The following is a 16,577-nucleotide window of genomic DNA, read 5'->3' on the forward strand; positions in this document are numbered from 1 at the left end:
GAGTAGCGAATCCGAAAATTCATCATTTGATTTTTCAAGTAGCGATTCAGAATCATTATAAATAAATAAACATTAAATTACGTAATAACTGTTTTTCTTTAAACAGCCGTAACCCCTAAATAACTGTATTTGTACCCGACTGTACCTCTTGTCACGCACACAAAGTCACTGTGTATGTACAAGGGTTACCCACACATAAGGCCGCGCGCAAGACTGAGTTGAACTTACTATACTAGATGTTTCCCGCTGTTTTGCACGTGTCTTTAAAATTAATTACTGGAATAAAACTAGCCTTAATTACTCCCTGTTTCATCAAGTTTAGGCTAGCGAAAGTACCGACAAAAGCAGTCCGCAGATATTTCAGAGATTAGCCGGATTAAGATAGGAATTATTTTCTTTTTCATCTTAATAACACCTGAATGTTGTTGTGCTTACGATTAACTAAAGCTTATCCTCTTATCCACCTTATTTAAAAAAAATACAATACAAGGGCTATTAAACAATGTAGTTTTACATTAAAATACACGAATGATGTCTGATTTTGATTACCAAGGCCAAACCGCACTAACACTATCTGACGATATAACAAAACATTTAGCTTCAATTTTAAGCTCAACAATTATAATTTACTGTTAGTACTTTCATTAAAACCTTTACTTTATGTTTATTACTAGCTTCATCCCGAGGGAACTACTTCTCGCATATGGATAAAACCTTGCCTAGGTACGTTACTCTGATATACCAGCTATAATAGTTACAGAGAAGGATTGAGATCACCACACTTGCTCAATGCGGGTTGGTGATTTCAGACTTTTTAGTCCAGGTTTCTTCAAGATGTTTTCCTTCACCTTTTTATCAGCTATCGGTGTGTACGAAGCTTACTAACTAAACTTACCAGCCATAAGCTATATCAAAATCCTTTCAAATGATTCATCTTTTTTCAGTCGAAGAATAAATTTCTCATACCTGTCCTGAACCATAAAGACCTTTTAAAACATTTGTGTTTCGAATCGATCTCAACATAAACAATTAGCAGATGAAGAAATGCGCAGTTTTTAATTACACCCCAGATAATAAAATTCCATTATTTTTATACGCCTGGTAATTTTTTTCGGCGCCTGTGCATAAGTCAAACATTTCTTCAATCCAATTTTGACAAGGTAGTAAAATTTTAACAGTTAATTATTATAGATTAAAACTGAGATGAACAGGTACCTGCACTCAGCTATAAACTCTAAATCGTTTACAGTGGTTTTTGGTTCAGTAATTATTATAATTATGAATTTACGATTTTTTGAATGCAATTCGAAACGTCGAGACTCAGTAGTCGATTTTGAGTTCAAGAAGCAGGCTGATTTATCATCATCATCATCATCTCAGCCATAGGACGTCCACTGCTGAACATAGGCCTCCCCTTTAGATCTCCACAGATACCTGTTGGGAGCGACCTGCATCCAGCCGATTTGCAGGCTGATTGTTTAGCTCCAAAATTATTTTAATAAGCAATTGAATATTAACCTAGAAAACCTAGGCTACTCACGGAATAATAAAGTATAAACCATGTACGGTACTAATAATTTTGTTTTTAAACAAATTGTAAAAAAAAAATCTCCATAAAATATCACCTACCGCGTTTACTATTTAATTAAATCCGAACGGCTCCCACAACCTTTGCACTACTCTTATTAGTAGTACAAAATTATCTTAGCTTCCATTGTCCACAAAGAAAGCACCCCGTGCGCACACACCGCAATAAAATCTTTCTCAACGTTAAGCGAATATTTCCTTATTTGCATTTCGAAATGGAATCGACCCACAGTTTATTTAGCCGATATAATTAAACAATCAACGTTTAACACTGCCGTTGTCTCGTAAATCATAAATTATATCTCCAGTTAATATGAAATTGGGTTAAGCTTACACCGTAGCGAATGCTTTGGTGTGGAAGAATCGCGCGCGCAGCGAATGCGTGCTCGTAAAGCTGCTCATGATTATTAAAAAATCGCGCATACTACAAACTTTTAGTTGGTTGATAGTTAGTTTGGGCTCGTTAATCAGTATGAAGATGAATGTAAGTAACTACACGTAACAACGATCAGGTATTTTTCCGGTATCAGACCGACTAAAAATTTAAGATGAATACACGATATCCTAAAAAAACCGACCACCAGGACAACAGTCGGCCGACTCTTTAGTCTGATCTATTAAAGTTCTTGGTTTTTGTATTCAAACGATTGAAAGCCTAGGTGATATTTATGACGTTTTTAATTATTGAATTGAAAACACTTAAATGTAAACAAAATTAATTATTGTTTTTGCTTTTTTTTTGTGTAGAGGCATTCATTATTAGTTCATAGAGCGTGGGTTTGATTCCAGGTCAGGCAATGAGGGAAACAATGAAACTTTTCTAAGTTTGAAGCACTTTCTAAATATAACTTGGACACCAATAACAGTGTTACGGAAGCACGATAAACCCTGGCTATCGTTTGAACATCTTTAACAGTCGTTACGAGTTGTCAGAAGCTAGTAAATCTGACAACTAGTCTTACCTGGGGGTATTGGGTGGCCCGGGTAACTGGGTTGAGGGGGTCAGATAGGCAGTCGCTCCTTGTAAAACACTGATACTCAGTTGCATCTTTTGAGACTGGAAGCCGATCCCAACATAGTTGGGAAAAGGCTAGGCAGCTAAGATTCATTGTAAGTTCCTTTATTAAGTAGTCAGGTTTCTTAGTTTATGTTCTTTGTGGTGTAATACGCAGCCTCCGAGAGCTAATAAGACATTTCAAACGAGAATTTCTAATTTTCTCTGTGCGTTCAATAGGCCGTAAAACTGGGCAACGCAATATTTCCGGCAATTACCTAATTACTATTATTAGTGCGCCTACGGAATTCCTGGGATTAGTCATTTTACGTATTGACTGATTTACATGTAACTTGTGGAAAAGTTTTGAGCAAAAAGCTTTAGCGGTTCTTATTGCTGTTAACACTTGGAACTGTTTAGAATACCACCATAAATAAAAAGATGTGCAGGCCTGTTCATGCCATGCTACACATATACTTAGACATAGACTTTTTACTTTTGCATTTCAAAAACTACAAAAAATAAACTACTTATCCACATTCAAGTACGTATCCAGCTAAACAAAAAATATTTTAGCAGTTTGTCGAAGTAATTTTTAATACAAGAAACGTGCCGTGAATAGGAGCTCTTACTCAGATATCAATTTATAAGATACACTTAAAAAGTTATATACCTACCTTGCTTAGCAAAGTTACATTGGTAAGGCCTCTAAGCTAAAATACGCACACACTACCGCGTTGACCGTCTCTACTCGCTTTCCCTGGAATCAAACACACTCAAGCTATAGCTTTTCCCACAAAGCTACCACGGACTATGCAGGTATTAATGTTTACATGTGCTAAGTCAATAGTTAGTCGAGGAGACTGTTACAGCTTTTCCTATTTTATAGTGAATATAGTGAACATTTTCCGAGAATCGCAAAAGAGCGCCAATTTTCCAGCCGTAGTTTTTTACTGTGTCCAATATTCGTACGAGCTTGTCTAGTTTGACTGTAAAATAATATTTAGGGTAACAAAATATTTGTCAAATCTAGTGTAATGTAGGTTTGACGTGTCATTTTGCTAGATAATGATGTGTTTCATAAAATCAGTGCAATGATAGACTTTTTAATTGGACATTTTATATGTAGTTAATGTTTGATGATTTTATAGGCTTTCACTCAGGGTTTTCCCCGCATCATTCAAGGAGAGACTTCTCATGCCAGGAAAAAGCCTAGCGTAAACGTTATTTCTGATGTATAACTTACCTATATTACTGCAGAGTTTGATGTAGGAGCTAGGAACATCAAAATTTACAAACGTTTCTTAATTTAATTGCAATGACTACAAAACTAAAGAACAACTTCAGAATCACGAGCTTAACAAAACATTACTATCACACAATCTACACCACTAGCGTGATCCTCATACATAAACCTGAACAATTACGTCAAAACCCACCATATAGGTACTACTATACACTACTTAACAAATCTATACATATAATAATAAAAAAATAAATCAAATTCAAATAAAAACGGCCAGCATAGCAGTAAAGCAATTAAAAAGCAAACAATCAGAGTTTACAACACCGGGTCGTCCCGTACCTAACCGACAATAAAACTGAGGACTTCGGACAGAAAAAAGAGAAAAAAAGAGAACCTATAATTGTTCAGTCGTAAAACGTTGGGTCCTCGTGATGGTAAAACTCCAGGCAAATGGTATTGAGCACCATTTTTACTAGCATAAAAAGCCTGGTCAAGTAGCTCGACTGCTTAGATTAAATCTAGAGAGTCGGGATTTTTAAAATTAAGAATTTTGTAAGGTAAATCAGTATTAAGGCTATATGCCTAATATCTTTTTAGAAAACAAAATACCTAAAGAAAAAAGAAAACGACTTCGATAAAGCTCATTCCGAATACAAAAAAATATGAGGTGTTACCTATCTTCCCAATTAATTAATCAAGGTATTAAAAATCACACACAGATCGTAAACCTACCGCAGTTCACAAACCGAATCTCTCTATTGAAGCAGAGACATCGAACAAATCGCTCCAATCAACGAGACAGCCAAAACATCGAAAGCCGTCAACAACTCATATATTTGTCATCGATTCCAAAACCCATTTGTGCATTGTTAACATGCACTCGTATAATTTATCGCCCAATGTCCAACTCTCGGGGCATAAATACTAAAAACAAAACACTACCGACATCGAAAAAAATGATTAACATTGAAAATGAAGTGTTAATTGTGTAGAAACATTGAAAAATGATCAACATATGTTATATAAATAACAATAAATAAAGTTTCGAAATACAGTTTAAATAATAATAAGTGCAAGACTGAGGTTCCAATAAAAAAACAACGTGTTATTAATTTCGTGGTTGTAGAGGTGTGAGTTCGTGGCACAGAGGCGTCTGTGGAGATGCCTCAATTTTGATTTATTACCATTCTTTAATTTTTTACATTGATTTTAAATATATTTCCGAAAATTAATATGGAACATTCAATTCAATATACATCGTCAAACAGAAATGATGTATCAGTTATTAGAAGGTATTCAGAATATGTGTTAAAAGGCTATTGTTTTCAAACAATATTAACACTGCGACAGTAGCTGAATGCGAAATAGAGAGAATTTGCTAAATTGTCGTCCAAAATGATATGCAATTAATTTGGAAATAGGACAGTTATCATTTTACATTCGGGGTTTACAGAATTTGTAATCGAAATCTTACAAATTAGGTATTACATTTTCATCATAACACTTAATTTATGAATTTAAAAATGTCAAATATCACTTGGAATGCCATTAAAAACTACGTGAGCGATCCATTGAGATTAATCATTGGAATTAATAAAATACTCGTTCTTAGCATACAATTGACCTTCAATTGAAAATTAAAAGACATTCAATGGTTTGAATTAACTTTTGATATTTGTTTTACTATATTTAATATTTTCCTGCACATTGGGAACAAAACGATACAGAAATGTTATGTGAACATTAATCAAATATGTACAATGCTTTTAATCAGATCAATTTGTTTGTTATACCAAATATATCTACGTATCAAATTACAAAACAATGTATGAATCATAAAATATTTTTGAACAACATATGAGCAATTAATGAAGCTCATTTTGGTAAATTGATACGTATCATAATTTTGACTTATTTTATACGCAAATGTATTGAATCAAGAATTAATTACAATAAGCTTTGATTCATATTTAAGCTAAATTGAATTTTAGTTTTAGTGTAAATACATATGTATGTAATTATGAATACTTACATATTTTATATTTTCTTGTTGTAAAAGCTTTTTATATTTTTGTTTTAAACAAAATAATAATCAAAAGGCCTAAAAAAATAATTGTTCAATTTACTCAAACAAATATTTAAACAAAAAATGAAAACATTTTTCAAAAACAAAAAATAAAGTAATCTCTAAAGATTTCTCTGCGCAAGCTTCAATTCCGAAGCAGAGTTTGACTTACGACTCAGGTCTAAATAACTGCCGGCCACTCATTACATTCCGAGTCGCTATTTGCATAACTATTGGAATCGAACCTGGGACCCAACGGTGTGTGTTTAGCCTGATGTATGAGCTGTGGACGTTAAACGCGTTCGCTGTTTCATTGGAGTCTTTTTTTTTTCGTTGCAAAATCATATCTGTTGTTTTCTTAATATTGAACTTTATTGGGGTTCTTATTTAATACAAAAAAAAAAAACTAAACACACTTTTAAACAAAAAAGTATTAGTATTATATTCTCGGAAAAACACATAAAACAACTCGGAAGACCTAAGTAAGCAACTAACAAAAACAACCTCACAAAATAGGTCTATATAAACAAACAACAAATTATCTTGTATGTATAATTCCTTTGAACAACGGCCCACGCAAATCGCGATCGAAAATATCATCCATTAAAAATATAGCGTACCGAAATAAACTGCCCTTATCGAATGTAGAACACTAGGTCAAGTTAAGTATGACAATCGATACTCAGGTTAAAACAAATGAAGGGACGATTCAATCGAGTAAAATCGGATAAATCGCATTAATTAATCGCAGACGTGGGACAAAGGGATTGTGCATTGCTCAAAACAATGGCATTTGTAGTCCTTTTGTTTATCGGTTTCTATTGACTGTATTAATAAAGCGTATTTATGGACTTTGCGATTATATAAATATAGAAAGTTGTGATTATTCTGGTCACCTGTGTAAGTAAAAATGTTCATAATGAAAAAAAAAAACTTAATTTATCTACACTTAGCGCTTAGCGTAGTGTAAAGATTAAGTAATCTTTACACTACGCTAATATACGCTAAGCTACGCTAATTAATTTGAGCAATCATGACAATTTAAGTAAATTGTCATGATTGCTCAAATTAATTTCTAAATCTGTATGTTAGAAACAATGCAATATTGAATTAAAAGGGTGTGTCCTGCAAGGGTAAATCGCAGTAAACGCAGATGTGAAGCGACAGGATATACGCCGCGCTATACCTCGCGATGGTACGTAGGCCATCTTAAAATAAATCGTCAATTTGTTGTTTTCGCGTCACAGCGCGCCGCTTCGCGATCGCTTCCGAGTCGCTTACACAGGGCATAATAACTATTAAGGTAATCTGTGGTAATACCCTAATACTATAGGGTATCTGATCGAATCGCTTCGAATTTCGAATACCTATCGAATAGAATTTCGGCTAATACTCGTACCAAGTACACATTATTACCATACACTCATGCAATTAATGTGTAGCTATTAGAGCTCTATAAAGCAGCATCACAATTCAATTCAAATGAAATTGAAATTGATACATATTTTCTCAATAATTATTGTTTGAAATCCCATCGTATTTCACCTGTATTGCATTTCAGACTCAAATACAGCCCAACATTAGTATTTAATTTTTACACCACGCGAGTCATAAATAAATATTAGCTGTATTTTGCATTTCAGGGACTCGTTTTCATTTTCTTGTTTAACTTGAAAAGGGTTAAAAAGCATAAGTAAATACAGGTTTTATATTTCTGAAAAGAGTGCAACCTTAGGGTGCGTCCACATCTGGCGAATGCGCCGCGAATGCGCAGCACGCGAGCCGATCGCGAGCTGTCCGCGAGCTGCGCGCGTGCAGTCACTGCAATAGATCGGTGCGCCTCTTTAGCGCAACTCACGCAAGGCTCGTATAGAGCGCGCGAGCGGCGCGCGATCTGCGCGCAATCAGTTCTCGCCCTTACAGTTCCGTATATTGGCTCAGTACTATCGAAGATGGCAGACGACGCGCGCCGCCTGCGCGCCGCTCGCGTGCGGCGCTTAGGTCGCGCGCGAGCTGCGCGCGGGCGGCGCAGAAGCGGCGCACGAACAAAAATGCACGCGCGCAGCTCGCGGACAGCTCGCGATCGGCTCGCGTGCTGCGCATTCGCCAGATGTGGACGCACCCTTTCACGCGATGGGACATTACATTTTATTTGTACTTTGTAGTAGAATTTTCTAAATGGTTTTTATGAAATAAGCGAGAATATGAAAGATTAGAATGCGGCAAATTCGTAAAAGTGTGATCATTTATTAATTTTGGTTTGGATTATTTGAAAGTGGTATTTGTAACGATTGAAGTAAAAGGCACGCGAAAGTATGCTTTTCTTCTGTTCTCCTACGATGTTGATAGGAACAAGCATATCTAACTTTCGCTTTTATAATATTATGATTTATGGATAACTTGGCGGCTTTTCATAAGCTTATCTTTTTCGAAATTACATAAAAATCAGGATTTACTGTCCTATTATCATAATATATACTTAGATATTCTATTTTTAATTTACCATGCAATTACTATAATTATTTTGAACAGTAGCAAGTTATTTCGGCACTATTATTACACTGTGTCCTAATTTCGGTGACAAAAAATGCTACAGACAATTATTAAAGGTGGTGTTTTTGCAAAATTGACCAAAAAAGTACGCGTCATTGTTATTTTTGGGATTGTCCGCTCGTTTTATTTTAAGTATAGCCCTAACATAACACTTTGGAGATGTTGAAGGAATAGGGTTCCGTGTGAATTTTGAAATTATCAAATATTGATCGAGTTGTTTGCAGTTTGCATATTCAGTACCTACGTAAGTTTTGGCAATACGTATTTTTGAGGAATTTATGAACTTATGTATTTAAATGTATATTGAAATAATTAAAATATTAAACGTTGTCTGAGTTGATTTTATCAGTTAATGTTGATATTATAATAGAAGGGCGATACAAAAACTGGCTCAGATTGGCTGGATTATTAGATACCTTTTTATTGTCTGTCGGTGCACTTCAGGAACAGGAACTCTATCATATCTTCTATCTATATCTTCCCATGGATGCCAGCTGCAAAGAAGTCTGTATGTTCAGAACCATGTCCACCGAGCAATTTTTTTCCACGCGCTACCGTAAAACTAAGACTCAAACTATACCGCTCACACTCTTATAAAAAATAAACATTTATAACACACTCGAACCTCTATTATTCTGAGTAGCAGAAAAAATATAACACCCCAATAGTCCAATAAAAGTAGGATTTATTTGATCTTTATTTCAGATATTAATAGTCAAAGTTTCTTGGAAGGTTGGCCCTCTGTTCTCACGGAATACTGACTTGTAACCGTTTGATTGAGTTAACAGTAATAAATAGTTGATTACAGGGCAGGCGCCGTCGTCGTAAATGTATATAGTGTGGTTTATTATTCACGTAAATATTGTGCTCGTCGTTTTGGGTGGACGTTTTTTGATTTCGCTCATTCCGTTGTATGACCTGCGACGTCGAACGAAGATTTTTATGATAATACAATTACATTTTTTGTGTCTTACAAGTATGAATACTGGAGGCATGTAGGTACCTTGTAGAATGCATTGGGTGGGTCTGAATGAATGCATGTAGTATGTGTCATATAATGTAATGAAGATTCTTCTTGAGGGCTCGTCGCCAATCAGTTTTTGCTGAGCACAAAGGCACTCGCAGTTACAGAAACCATTTAGCAGTACACAAGTGCGTCGCTCGAACAATTCACATTAAATTATATGACACTACGTTGCAATTTAAAATCGTTCTGAAGTACTTTGATATACTGATAGCCAATTATAGTTTCAATTTAGGTATAAAACATTGGAATAAACGTCGTTTGCGATGCTATCGGAATATTGTTGTAGAAGTTAATAGCACCTGAGTATTGCTGATCATTATTATTTTCTTATTCAAATAGCAATTCAAACTGACGACAGCATTGTAAGATAAAGAGTAGAGTTTAGCTATTGGTGTAAATTAAATGAATTTAAGATGAAGTAACTAAATTCTTTACGAGCCTAATTCACGAGGAATTATAGGACAGTTCCAATATACAGCTCAATCACACCTACCATTGATTGATAGATTGAACACTTTAAATTCTTTATTAACACTAACTATATTAATTTCTACGTCCGCTCCAATCTCGGTGCTAAAACACTTATGAAACTGTAAAATCAGGTGTTTTAGGTCATAAACGAGTTAAAAGCTACAACAATATTACGAAATTAATCGATAATAATGATTTAACGAGCACTCACTTAACAGTTTACGAGTAGATAAGCTTAATTATTTTGTACTAGGTTTAATGAAACACTAGTTATTTCCCGATATTTCACTTGTTATTGCGGGAACTGTTTCGTGCACTTGGATAAAAGCTTTCTATCATCCCTGACCTATCTTTATGTCAAATTGCTCAATTGGATTAAGCATTTATTGTGATAGAAAAAATATTGGGCTCATGTGATTTCATCGATTGCACCTTAGTTCTTCGGAAACAAAGTTAAATAACCTCACGTTCTAGCAATAAGAGAGGCATCCCGAAATTTCCACGGAGTTTCTCGCTCGTTCTTCTCTATAGGAAGATAGACTTTTGGAAAAGGCAACTAGTATTTACATATTATATTTTTGACTTCATAAGTGCCTGCAAAGGTCTGAATAAAATAATATGATTTGACTTCCATCGCGTTACGTTTTCCTTCACCTTAACAAAAAGCTCTTCATCAATTCACCACTACACAGCATCTTTATCACATTGAACCATTTAACTCCATACACACGTACCTACTCTAATTGTAAAACATGTAAACTTGCGACCAGTGGCGGATTTACCAATAGGCCAAGTAGGCCAGTGCCTAGAGCGGCAGATTTAGAGGGGCGGCAAATTTTGCGAATTTTTTTACAGTTTTTTTTTTATAATTATACGAGTACACAATCCATATATAAATAAACGATTAATAAACTCACTGTAATATATGCTTAGGTTTATGTGATCATGAATTTTAAAATATTCCAATAGCGTTTCAATAAAAATAAATTGAAAAATCCGCTCGCTTCGCTCGCGGTTTCTTCATCTTTTCTGGTTTATTCTGCGCTCTTTGAGTCCAATCTAACAAAAAGTTAAAGCACCGAAGTAGCAAAAACATCTGACGCTCTACGCTGACGATTTCTAAGCTGTTCAGGAGGTGGAGGACTTTTGTGTCCCAAATAATTTCGCTTTTGTGTCCTCAAAACTCAACAAATTAAATATTAAAATTCCTCCAAAACAGGAAATATGGTCTATAGTGCAAGCTTACTCACCAACAGAGCAGTCATCTACTTTAGAAATCGATGCATTTTACTCAACTCTCAACATCGCCCTAAAAAAGTACACATACGAACACTGCATAGTAATGGGAGATTTCAATGCTCAGATTGGAAGTCCACGAAATGGAGAAGATATTGTACTTGGCCCTTACATCAGAGGGAAAAGAACAAGGAGCGGACAAAAACTAATAGAAATGGCGATGGAAAATAACATGAGGATAATGAACAGCCTATTCAAGAAAAGAACTTCAAAAAGATGGACTTGGGAATCGCCAGGCGGCAGTTTCAAAAACGAAATTGATTACATCTTAACAAATAGACCAAAATTAATTGACGACTGCGGCACCATTTATCTAAATTTTAATAGCGACCACCGAGTCCTCAGAGCACGTCTGAGCAGGTCAATGGGCACTATTAAAAGTCGACCCTTCAAAGTCAGAAGACCAACACCAAATAACAAACAAATGTTAAACACCATCAAAGACAAACTGAAATTAGTGACAGAATCATCTCAATCATCTTTGAGGGTATAAATACTCAGCAGAAGTACAACATACTACATGAAATATTGACATTGAGACCAGAACCTGATACTAAATATAATACGAAGGATAAGAAAAACTTGTCAGAGAAAGTAATTACACTCCTAGAAGCAAGATCAAAACTGTTAAATACTACAAAGAAAACAAAAATTATCAGAAACAAAATAAGCGAAATAAGTAAAGGAATCAAAAACCAAATAAGAAAAGACAGAGAACGCACTAGGCGTGAAACTTTTGAAAAATACGTAAGCAAAACCGGAGGTATTAAAAAGCTCTAAAAACTTTAAAAGAAAAGAAAAACTGGATACCCAATATGAAAGACCGACTTTCGAAAACGAAAACAAAAAGATATGATATACTGTCAATAGCAACTACATTCTACGAAAACCTTTACTCCAGCAAGAACCAAATAGTAAACACCGACTTAAATAACACCGACGCGGTTCCACCTATACTAATAGAAGAAATATACAAGGCAATAGAAACACAGAAGAAGGATAAAGCTCCCGGCCCTGATAATATCAGCAACGAATTACTTACAGATTGTAAAAACGAGCTAGTACCACTACTTAAACACATTTTCAACGACATATTGCACACCGAGGAAATTCCTGCACAGTGGACTACATCAACAATAATCCTACTCTATAAAAAGGGGGACAAAGGAGAAATTAACAACTACAGACCAATAAGCCTAATGTCGAACATTACAAATTTTTTGCAAAAATTGTCCTAAGGCGAATAACCAAAACTCTTGATGAAAACCAGCCCAAGGAACAGGCTGGCTTCCGGTCAGGCTATTCAACATTGGACCATATACTAACGGTAAGACAACTTTTTGAAAAAGCCAAAGAGTTTAAAGTGCTCTTCTACTGTTGCTTCATCGATTTCAACAAGGCATTTGACTCAATAGAACACAACAGTATCTGGCAATGTCTGAAGAAACAAGGAGTCGACCAGAAATACATTAGGATTTTAAAAAAAGCATATACACTAACAGTACAGCAAGAATAAAACTAGAGAAACAAGGGAAACAAATAAACATAAACAGAGGCGTACGCCAGGGAGATCCACTGTCTCCTAAATTATTCACAGCTGTACTGGAAGATATCTTTCGGAGACTGGAATGGGACCACTACGGACTTAACATAAATGGCGAAAATCTTACACACTTGAGGTTCGCTGATGACATAATAATACTGGCAAGGAGCAAAGACCAACTACAATACATGATCACTGATCTGGATAGAGAAAGCCGCAAGGTAGGTCTGACGATGAACACTTCAAAAACCAAAGCTATGACAAACGCATTGGAAGACAATATTCTTTTAAACGGCGAACCTGTAGAGTTTGTAAAAGAATACACTTACTTGGGCCAACAAATCTCGGTCACTGATATAATGACAAAAGAAATCGACACAAGGATTGGAAATGCATGGAAACGCTACTGGGGGTTTAAGGAAATAATGAAGAATACAGAAATCAAAACGTACGTGAAAACAAAACTGTATAACACTTGTATACTCCCAGTCTTGACATATGGCTGCGAGACATGGGCTCTCACCAAAGCGCAATATAAGAAACTTGAAACGTGTCAGACGGCAATGCAAAGAAGCATGCTAAATATAAGAAAATCTGATAGAATAAGAAACACCACTATCCGAAGGCGCATGAAAATTGAGAATGTCACAACTAGAATAAGGAAACTAAAGTGGAAATGGTCCGGCCACATAGTCAGAGGCAATGACAAGTGGAACAAAAACATAATATCTTGGTACCCTAGGGACAAGAAAAGAAATCGAGGAAGACAGTACCGAAGATGGGATGACGAAATTAAAAGCATAGCAGGGAATATATGGACTAGAAGAGCCCAATACAGAGCAGAGTGGAAGGAAATGGAGGAGGCCTTTGCCAAAGTTGGGCAAACAGACCAGGTCGTTGGTGTCATCAACTCGTCAGAGTTGTTAGATTAAGATTGTATACTGTAAACAAGGTCTGAATAAAGGCTATTTTTATTTTTATTTTATTTTATTTAATATATGCTTAGGTTTATGTGATCATGAATTTTAAAATATTCCAATAGCGTTTCAATAAAAATAAATTGAAAAATCCACTCGCTTCGCTCGCGGTTTCTTCATCTTTTCTGGTTTATTCTGCGCTCTTTGAGTCCAATCTAACAAAAAGTTAAAGCACCGAAGTAGCAAAAACAACTGACGCTCTACGCTGACGATTTCTAAGCTAGATTTTAAGTGGAGGACTTTTGTGTCCCAAATAATTTCGCTTTTGTGTCCTCAAAACTCAAAAAATTTGGCGCTCGCTACGCTCGCGACTTTTTTACTTTAGGCCGGTTTTATAAACTCGTTTTGGTACTTTACTGTTCTAAATCTTAAAAATTTTGCGCTCGCTGCGCTCGCGGCTTTTTTACTTGACACTGGTTTCTATAAAACTAGTTAGCGCTTTATAACTTTGCAGTGGTATGACTCCGGTTTCTTTATGTTAAACCTAGCAAAAAGCACCATGAATGATTTCTACACAATGTTTAAGTACTTCAATTACAATTTTAGTCCGTGATTATATTGTGTCGTTTTTTTGGGGGGGTGCCACCCGATGGGTGCGCCTCTGATATAGTACCTACCCGAACGAATGAACCGATTTTAATTTAGTATTGTTTTGTATTACAGGTGTTTTACGGGCGAGTTTCATGAAAATCAATTGAGCCGTTTAAAAGTTACAGAGGTTTTACGCTTTAAAGTCGCTGTCAGATAAACTTGTTAGGTCAACATTAAACTCTTCGGTACATAGCGGGTTGCAAAAATAATCTAGTAACTGACAGAAAACAATCATTAGGGGCGGCAAAAATTGAATGGCCTACTAGCGGCAAATTTGTAAATCCGCCACTGCTTGCGACCAAACAAATTGGGCGCACCACAATCCCGTCATTGTTCAATCGACCTTCATTTTAACACCTCAAATGGCTAGCCAGGTCCCAACCACCTGTGTTTTATACAAAAGAGCTTATTGTTACATTTTGTTTTATATTTAGTTAGTATGAAGATGATAATGCAGTGCTAATTAAGGGGTGTTGAAACTGACGGAAGACGTCATGAATAGTCGAAGAGTTGGCTGTTTGTAAGCTGGTTTTTGTGGTTGTAATGAAGGGCAAGGTGAAACATCTGGATGGATAGTATTTACTTATTTTGAAGCTGTGTCGTTCTATCGGATCAAGCACAATATCTAAGCCTATATTCATAGCCTCATCCCAATTTTTGCTATTGGTCGGAGCAGCAGTTTGTCTAAAGTGATATCTTTCAATAGATAAATTAAAATTAAAGCGAAAAAAAAAAATTATAAAAAATTAAATAACCAAAGCTTTTAAGGTGAGTAAAAATACATAGAAAAAATTAAACAAAACTGTAAACTTTGGTAACAAATATAATGCCCATTTTTTTCTATTATTTCTTATTGTCACGTATCTACACTCTAACTTGATACACAAACCCCAATGACTCAAGGCCCAAAATAACGCAGTATGGTCGCTGTCTGGAATCGAACCCGGCGCGCTCTTTGATCCGTCGCCCCTTTGTAACCCTACCCGGCACTGTAACCTCTCCACACCTGAGATTATTAACGGCCGATGACTGACTGGGGTTACTGAAATAACAGTGTGCAGTCATCAATCATGAGGTACCAGGGAAGCAGAAGGCTAAAGGATGTTTAGCGCAATTATGATGTTAGCTTTGTACTGAATGTAGCGGCGAGGGAGTTCTTGGCCTCCAATTGACCAGAAGGGAATACCTTATGATTAGCTTGTGAATGAAATCCGTGTGACCAAAATGTTCTACGAAAGACTAGTCCCAACATACATATGTTACTTGATAGAATGAATACTTACTGCTACCTTCTGCTATAACTTTGAATGATTTTAATTTATTACCGCTCCATTGTAAAAATACTACGATCATCAAAGAAGACCAGGTCGTAACAAAAGAACGTCATTATATGCTACAAAAAAGACACGTGTAAATACATTTTATTACTTATTTATTTATATAAAACATTCGCTGGTCAAACTCGAACCCGACTCGTTTTGGTTTCTCTTGGTATAGACAGCCTCCTTAAGGCTCCACTTCAGGGCACAAGCCTAAACATGGATTTTTGAGCGGTGGGTAGCTCTCCATCCTTCCTACTCCTAAAGACGGCGGGCCCTTGTCGGCCTCGAGCGTAGTTCCACGCGCTTCTCGAAGAGAGTCAGCAAACAACCCAGCGCATCCCCTTAGAGCCGAAGACCTGGTATTCAAAGGGCTCCAGAAGGACCCTGGTGGGTTTTAGTCAGTAAGAGTCTGACACGCTGCACCCATAGCGAGTCTTATTCAGTCATCATGTTTAGTATAAAATTTCTGAAATAGATTCAAAGTTTCATAGATCTATACCTACTTGCAAATCGCAAAAGCTCAGAACCCTTTGGAAAGGAATCCTAAAAAGGAATTAGTAAACATACACTTAGGAACCCTTATATCTCACATAATTTCCTTACAGTACATACTTACAGTTTTCCTGGTACATTATTTTTATGCTACCAATAATCGTTGAGTATTATTTACTGTATTTATGGTACAACGTATTAATGTATTATTAACTCGAGCTCAATCAATTAATTAATAAATGAATAGGTAGCATTCTATAGTTTCATTGGTCCATTTGACATTAAGCTACTGAACAGTATTATTATCGTATAATACATATGAAGCCTTTAATGGATCAGACAATTGTTCAAATTAACATCCAATAGAATTCTTAATTTACACTCAATTCATAGCAGTATAAGGTAAAAACTTA

The sequence above is a fragment of the Helicoverpa zea genome, chromosome 31 (assembly GCF_022581195.2).
Source record: "Helicoverpa zea isolate HzStark_Cry1AcR chromosome 31, ilHelZeax1.1, whole genome shotgun sequence".
Taxonomy (NCBI): domain Eukaryota; kingdom Metazoa; phylum Arthropoda; class Insecta; order Lepidoptera; family Noctuidae; genus Helicoverpa; species Helicoverpa zea.